Raw genomic sequence first — 8,815 nt, 5'->3', positions numbered from 1 at the left:
TTGATCTCTACTCCCCATTTATCTAAAATGGTATTTCTTATGCTTACTATTATCTCATTAAAATGAAAAGGAAAATGATGAGATTTTGAAGAAGGAAAATCTGTTGTTTGTAATTCTGCTACACTAAATAATCTATAATTTTCCTGCTGTGATTTTTTACCCTCCTTGCCAGTCTATCACCTCTATGATTTAATGTTTTGAAAATGAAGCTCTGATAAGCTATCATCAAAAGACACTTTTTCTGGGATAGCTATGATGAAGAAATTTCAGCTCTTGCATATCGTTGCTGGAATTGTGGGTTTGGTTTTTATTTTTGTTTCACTACAGGTCTGAAAAGCAGATTTTGTTAGCAAAAGGCAAATTCCTCTCATAAAACAGAAACCTTTTCTGTGTTGTACTTTAGTGTATTTAATTAATAGTCAAAAGTTAAATCTAAATGCTTACTGTAATTTTATGTGACAGTATAGCAACAATTGATAGATATGTTCTGTTTTGTGAGAGCAGCCTTCTGCTCAGATGTACCATCCTCCTTGGTGATTTTTAGTTGAGTCTCAGCTGCATTTCACTGTAGGTGAAGCTGTATCACACATAAAACCAAACAAAGAGTCCTGTTACATTTGTTGTTGGTAGTTAAGGTAGTTAAGGGATCTAAATCGCAATGAAGATATTCTTTGATATTTGTCACCTTCCAGACAGAATAGTGGCAAAGGCATGGCCAGGAACTCATGTGAATGGCTCCTCTCTGGAGGCATCTGCTCGTGTTGGGCAGCAGATGTTGCAGTGCCAATGCCACTAAGCCTGCCTTCCCTGCTGGGGAACAAAGGGAATCGTGAAGCATCCTCTCTCAGAAAAGAGGCTGTGTTATTGGGAGAGGTGGAAGTCACTGCAAATTACAGGCTGCCAAACCCTGTGTCATTGCAAAACCACTGCTAGATTTCCCTCTTTACCTTTTGGATAATAAGATATCTTGGGAGACTGTAAGAGGACTGCTTTTTCCTTTGCTGTATTCCTGTCAAGTTGGCCACTTACACTGGCACAAAGCAAGTGTAAAGTTAAGTACTGACTCTTCTGATTTCATGTTGCATTTGCACTCCTTTTGCAGCACTGAGACACCCACTTGAATTGTTGACAGCAGAAAAGCTGGTTATGCCTCTGAGCAGTGAGGAGTGAGCTAGAGGGAGGTGCAAGCCCTGCATGGCTGGTTAGGTGTTCTCTGATGCCACCAGTGTGGACTGATCCTCTCCCATTTATCCTAAGAATAGAGGTGATTTCCTGCTTATATGGTGTAACCAAGGCTTTTTTCTCGTTCTGTCCCCACTGAATCTCTGGGGATTCCAAAGAAAAAAACCAACCCCTCCACACAGATTTAGAGGAAGCACTTGAAGCAAGAAAATCTGGCACTTGGCTTGAGCATTGAGGAGAGAAGATCCAATACAGAGGAGATGCAGTGGGGTAAGAAACTCAGCTCTAATGCTGCTGTGTAAAGAGTGTTAAAGAGTTGAAAAGAAATGTTTTGTGTGTATAGATTGAAAACAGTAGAGAACCCCCTGTGCCCTGGGCTGAGCCCCAGCGTGGGCAGCAGGGGAGGGGGGGATCCTGCCCCTCTGCCCCTGGGCTCAGGTGAGAGCCCACCTGCAGAGCTGCCCCAGCCCTGGGGCCAGCACAGGAGGGACCTGGAGCTGCTGGAGAGAGTCCAAGGGAGACCATGGAGCTACCCCTCTGCTCTGGAGCTAGGCTGGGAGAGCTGGGGGTGCTCACCTGGAGAGGAGAAGCTCTGGAGTGACCAAATTGTGGCCTTCCAGAGCCTGAAGGAGCTGACATGAAAGATGGAGAGTGTTTGGAAGGGTCTGGTGTGCCAGGACAAGGGACATTGGCTTCCCACTGCCAGAGTCAGATGGGATACTGGGGCAGCAGCAGCCTGGGACAGTGGAAGGTGTCCCTGCCCATGGCAGGGGTGGCACTGGATGGGTTTTAAGGTCCCTTCCAACCCAAACCCATCTGTTATTTTATGATTACACACTGAGAGGTCAAATCACCAGACTGTCATCCTAGCCCCTTGATCAATCTGTATCTGTTTGCCCATTTTGGAGTCAGACAAGATTGATCTGCTCAGCTTGGTCCTCATTCTCTCATCTTATGCTTGGATTATATGATCATAAATGATGTGTTCACTTTAAGTGAACACATGAGATGTTCATTTATAATGTTCACATTATAAAAATTTCCTGGTTCACAATCACTTTTCAAAATCTTGTAGCTTAGATGGTTTAACTTTCAGATGCTGAAAATTCCTCAGGTAGAAGAGTTGAGCTTTTGTTTGGAATTCTGGCAGAATGGGCCATCTGTCTCTCTCAACCATTTCCCTCTAGAAAGTATGATATTAAAGCTCCTGCATCTACACTGGCACAGAAGGCGAAGAAGATTTTTCTTTCTGAGACTTAGGTTTTCTAAAAATACTGAAGGGGAGGGATAAAAATGGAGAGTAGAAATGGCTTGAGAAGAAACATGTTCTAAATAGTTAAGCCTTGTGTTATTCAGAGCAGAAGCAAGGACTTTAATCCCCTCTTACATTAAAACCATATGAAGGTTCCTGCTTGCTTAACACAATCCTGATACACAGTTGCTTAATAGCTGTAAAAAGGAAAGTTCTCCTGGGTGTGTTAAGAACCAGGAGTGTTCACTGGCCCAGAAATCCAGAAATCTCTCAGCTTCTTAATTTATATCTGCTTTTTTTTTTTTTTTTTTTTTTTTTTTTTTTTAATAAAAAGAAGTACAACCCCAGGAAATTAGCTACTCCATGGGTTTCCAGGTGTCCTTCTGCTTCCAGCCACTTTCTTGTTACAGAGGGCATTCCATTGTGGTCAATTTATTACTTGAAGACTCAACTCTCTGGATTCCTCCTTAAAAGTTTGTGTCAATGCCAGGGTCCTATGAACGATGGCTAAGAAACTGTGTCCTAAGGGTTTTGTTTTGTTTTGTTTTGTTTTTATTTAGCCTGGCATTCTAGACCAGGATGTTCCAAGCCCCATCCAGCCTGACCTTGGACATTTCCAGGGATCCAGGGACAACCACAGCTTCTCTGGGCACCCCATGCCCTCCCCACTGTCACAGCAAAGAATTTCTTCCTAATAAAGATGTTTGTCAAATCTGTTTTTAGAATCCTGTAGCAAAGGAAGTCTCACCACCTTTCTGGATTGAGAGATTCACCAATTTGGGTTTAACAAGGTTTTCTTTGCTCATATTTAAGTACTTTGAGACTTTTTCTCTGTCCTTAGTGGAGTCATCACAGAGGACTGGTGATTGCCAGCATCCTTGTAATCTTCTAAGCATTTGAAGAAGGGGGAAGTCATATAAATTTTCTTTTATTATGCTTTTTTTTTGGTCACGCATCATGCTTCCTAATAATTTTGTTATTATAGATGGTTCCTTTGGACCACTTGGTTTACAATTTTATGGCAATTTAGTTCTCCAAAATGGCTTTTTTAAGCCCTAAAAGAGCAGGGGAAAGAGAATCCAATGAGTGCATCATAGCCTGAGCATTGTCTTTATCAACATCATGCTGCATTCATTTGCTTAGTGTCATAATTATTGTATTATATTTTGCAATTCACCATCTAGTCCTTAATTTATTTGGGCATCCTCCAAATGGGTTATTCTCATGAGAAAATTGGGGGTTTGGTTGTTTTGTTTTGTTTCACATTGAGTTTAGCTTCTTTGATTTCAGAGTGCTTCCCTCATCTGTGATTTTGAACTCTGTACTCATACCCCAGAGTGTTCACAGCCCATCCTAGCTTGGAGCCACCCATAGATTTAGGAATATATTCTGTATTCCAACACTGAAGCCTTTGGCAAAACTACGAACAGAAGCAGGGTCCAGTTTGAAATGGCTTTCCTCATTAAGGCAGCCATGGTGGCAGGGCATGTCTTGGAACAGGCTGCCCTGTGGGAAGCAGAGGGAATTCTGTTGCAAGGCTGGAAAACCCTGATTTGTCCCTCAAAGTTGGACCAATGATCAACTTAACTGGTGATATTAGCTCTCTCTTACCCCTTTTTGCCCATATAGGTGGAGAATAATTTGTTGTTTATTGGCATTTGTCATTTTGAAGAGCAGTGAAAGTGGTCAGCACCATCTACCCCAGCAATGGAGTTTCTCAAAGCTGAGTGAGCAGCCGTGCTGCCAGAGCAGTGCCAACACCAAACTGGCCTTGCACCTGGCATTCACTCCTGAAGTCCTTTTTTCTGGCGTCTGCTGGTGCTGCTGGTGAATCACACAGGTAAGAAGGGACATTTTCTTTTTAAAATAATCAGACTATAGCTAAGCTGTTACAAAGGGCACTGAGGTAATTTAAGTCAGCCCAGGTTCACTGTTAACATCTTTCCCTATGCAGTGATTCACAGAATGGATTTCCCCCCATGAGCTCAAACTTTGAACTATTAATTTATGCACATGTAAATTATGCTTCCAATATTTTTTGTCCCCTGGTTTTATTTGTGCCATTGGATTTTGCTCTTTCCCAGTCAAGCAGGCACTGGAATTATTTGGATGGCACAAATCCATGGAATGATTTAAACAGCACAAACTCGGTGCTGCTGTGGGTTGAGTGTGCAGGTGCTGCCTGCTGGTGCCTGAGCACGGGGATGGATGTGTCCATTGCATGTTCTGCACAGACTGTTCATGTGTGTCCTGCTCAGAGAGGCTGGGGAACAGCAAGGAACTTGTTTTTGTAAAGTCAGAAGATGGGTTTCTCCTGAAGTGATATGAAATGACCAGATAGAATGTCTTTGTGGGAGAAAAAATTGCTTGAGAATATTGGACTAGTTCTAGCAGCTGCATATTGATGGAATTGCTGAATTATTTTAACACCTTATATAATGGTATAGTTGAAGATTTATTGCAAACTTATGTATATACTTCTATTTCTTTTATAGAAGTAAAAGAAAGTATTTTACTTCTATTTATTTTATTTCTTTTACTTCTATTTCTTTCTTCTCTAATACTTTATGACACTGTTTCCTTCAACTGTCTCTTCACACAGATAGATTTTGGTCTTTAATTAAAATACCATCATATTTTGACAACACTTCCAAGTAAGAACCCGTCATTTTATTTTTACTTTTGTTTATACTGAGCAGTTGTGAAATACTTAATTATACATTTTGTATGTTTTCCCCCCGCTCTAACAGAAATTCTCTTTTGTCCTGTCTCTTTCAATACAAAAATGCAACTAAGATTATTCAAATAACCCTATTCACTGGAATGACTATGATTAGCAATGTGATGAGAATCTAATTGTAAAAAATATGCTAATGTTTAATTTATTTTTACTGAGCTACTTTGAGGGTTTAAAAGGCAATTTATATGCATTAGTAATAATAATGATGAATTAATAGATAAATTCATGATGAATTTATGGATAGATAACATAGATAGATATATTATAGATGTTTCCAAAAGTCCTCTTTGGCAGTGGAGGTGGATTGTGCTTTGAGCTGTATCATGAGAAGGCACAGACTATAAAGCTGGAGCTTAAGTTTAGGGTGCACAGTGGGAAGAAAGCCTGTGATGCTGAGGTGCTCTGTTTGGGAAGGGGATGATGAAATACTCATCTCTGTAACCCCACTAACTCAGAAGGCACTTTAAACACTTGATCTTCATTGCAAACACAGAAAAATGTTACCACTATGAGTTTGTTCTATTGCTTAATTCATTCACAGATACCTCCTATAATGACTGATGGAGGAGATAGACATTTAAAATTTATCCAAATAAACAGCTATAGCATTTCAGATGGTGTCAGCCATGTGGTTGGAAGGCCTGAACTCTTGTATTTTATGTCAGAAATAAACTCTGAGCTATAGGAGCCTCAGGGGGGTTTTGAGAGAAGCTGTTAACACTTTTCCTGATCTTGCTCAAGATGTGCATACACACATACAGAAACACATGTGCACACAGCCCCATTTCTGAAGTTTTTTGCATTCTGTTCCTAAAACCATCTGTCCTCCCCTTGTCCAGAAGTTTTACTTGATTAAGTTCTCAATCTCTCCAGGTTAACTCTTCACAAAAGCTGTGCTGAGAGAGTCATTACATATGTGGATAGAAATTGTAAAATAGTTCAGGAATGAAAACTTGGCATTTGGTCCTCTGGGTTTTCTGCAGCATCTGGGAGAAGATGGTGAGAAGAGACCAGACCTTTGAGCTGCTTCCTGGCCTGGCAGCCCAGTGAAAGGGGGTTTACCAGATTACCTACATCTTTTTGAGCTCTAGAGGAATGATTTTCAGGAAGCAGACCACAGCAGATGGTCCCCAAGATACCTGCTATCAAAGCTGTCTGTGATTCCAAGGATGAGGGGCTTCTGTTTTCCCTGCAGATCCCAGGGATATCACTGGATGTGTTCACTGGGAGCAGGGTGTGCTAATGAGGAATTCACATGATGGCATTTCTTGCAGTCTTGAGATGGAGCAGATCCTGATGTTTTCTGAAAAGTTTCTGAGAGGGTTGCCATACATCCACTGGAAGTGAGCAAGCAGCTTTTGTGTGTCAGACTTGTTTCCTCCTTGCTGTGTATGGAGGTGGTATGAAGTGGCTGGTCATATGTAGGATTATTGGGGTCTCCCTTTTGGAAGTGGTCTGAACTGGCAGGAATAAGCTTCCTGTGAAACAACAGGGAAGATAAAAGCCCTGTGAAAGGTGGCTCCTGTAGGGAAGGACTGTATCTCACAGTACAACAGTGTTGCTTCCTTTGGGTACAGGAACCACTGCAGCTGCCACTGAACAGGCAGCCCAGAATTCCTCCTAGAAATGTTTCCCAGATTTTTTTCCTTGCAGTGGCACTTCCCTGACTTAGGAAAGCTGACTGAGGTAATGACTGGCATGGTTCCTTTTGTTGTTGTTGTTGTTGTTTTGGTTCATAAAAGCAATCTCTATGAAAATGGAGCAGCTCCTTTGGCAGGAGGGTGTGTTTGGAGCTGCTGGGAAGGAGGCAGTAGTGGGAAACCCCCCCTTATCATTGGCTCCTTATCAGCCTTGGCCATTACACTGGCTTAAGCTTGCTGTTAAATTGTGCACTCTGCTGTTCCTGTGCTGATGTGGTTTTGATTCCCCTGCCAGTTCTCTGGAATGCAGCCTGTGATGATTCCACTGCAGCCCTGCTGGAAGAGCTGTGGAGTTTCTCAAGGAACTGCACTGTAGGAAGGAAATCACAGAGTCATGGAATGGGCTGGGAAGGGATCTTTAAGCCCACCTTGTCCCACTCCCTGCCATGGGCAGGAACACCTTCCACTGTCCCAGGCTGCTCCAAACCTGGCCTTGGACACTGCCAGGGATCCCGGGGAAGCCACAGCTGCTCTGGGCACCCTGTACCAGGATCTGCCCACCCTCCCAGGGGACAATTCCTTCCCAATATCCCATCCAACCCTGTGCTCTGGCAATGGAAGCCATTCCCTGTGTCCTGTCCCTCCATCCCTTGTCCCCAGTCCCTCTCCAGCTCTCCTGGAGCTCCTTTAGGCACTGGAAGGGCTCTGAGGTCTCCTCAAGACTTCTCCAGGTGAACACTCCCAGCTCTCCCAGCCTGTCAAATGCTGGAACCTCTCACAGAGCTGTTTGTCATCTCTTTATTCTTGGGACATTTGGATGCCTGTTTGTCTGGCCTGAGTTAAGTCTTTGTGTTTTGCTCCATGCTCCATCAGCATTAATCTTGGAGAAAACCCAGCTTGTTTGTAAGTGAAGTTTTAATATATGTCCAAGTAGAAGTGTCCAGTTAGTTGTGGGAGCAGGTCAGGTATTCCAAGTCTTGAGCAGAAGGAATGGAACAAGTATTTCACTGCTGGGATTATTCTCAGGATGGCTCCGGAGAAAAACAAGCATAAGCCTTCACACTGGGATTGTTAACTTGATACCAGAAAGGAAGAGGCCAGAAGCAGACATAGGTATTCGTCAGATTTTCAGTCATATTTAATCTACCAAATTATTAAATCTCATGAAACTCACCCTCATTTCCCCCTGGCTCTGTCCCCCATGTTTGCTGATAAATGATGGGGTAGCAGATTGTTAGCATTTTTCAGATATTTGCGTTAGCCAGCCTGAGACCTGTATGAAAACTTTGTGGGATTTTTTTTTTTGTTGTTGTTTCGTGTTTTTTTATTGATAGCCAGAATCTCTTGAGAGTTTTCTAGGATTTCTAATGCTTTCAGAACTGCTTCTGTCTCCTTGCTCTTGTTGTTGAGCCTGCCTTGCCTCTCAATTGCCTGACATGAGAGGCAGCTCAGGATTTTAATACCAACTGTCAGCAAGAGGCTAGAGAGCAGCATGTTAGAGCACTGAGAAATGTGGATTCTTCAAATGTTTTTTCATTGCAAGTTCTTCAAATGGAGTCTCTGACCTTCAAGGAAAAAAAGGGGAAGAAAGAGTCACCTGCCAGCACAGGTATGGAAAGCTTCTGAAGGACCAGTCAGAAATGACACTTGGGGAAAACGAAATATGTAACTGGCAGAGATAATTATGGGCAGGACATGTATGTACATTGAGGGAGTAGGCTTAGAGTCAGTCACATTTTTCAGTGCTCTCCTGTCTTTAAAGTCATGTTGAGACAGAAACACACATAACATGAAAATACGGATTTTTTTAAAATATGTCTAGAACTGATATGTAAGCTTAATTTTATCTGACTTAGTGTTCTGTTAGAGTTACTGAAGTGGCTGAATTTCAGCTTTTAAGATGCCTACATGTTGTGCTATCCTCAAATGGCTAAAAGCTGCTGTTTTAATTAACTCTCTGACTTGTGTAGCTCTTGGTGGCTGAACTTGACCATTCTTTGA

The sequence above is a fragment of the Vidua chalybeata genome, chromosome 8 (genome assembly GCF_026979565.1).
Source record: "Vidua chalybeata isolate OUT-0048 chromosome 8, bVidCha1 merged haplotype, whole genome shotgun sequence".
NCBI classification, from domain to species: Eukaryota; Metazoa; Chordata; class Aves; order Passeriformes; family Viduidae; genus Vidua; species Vidua chalybeata.
This window is presented reverse-complemented; position numbering follows the sequence as displayed.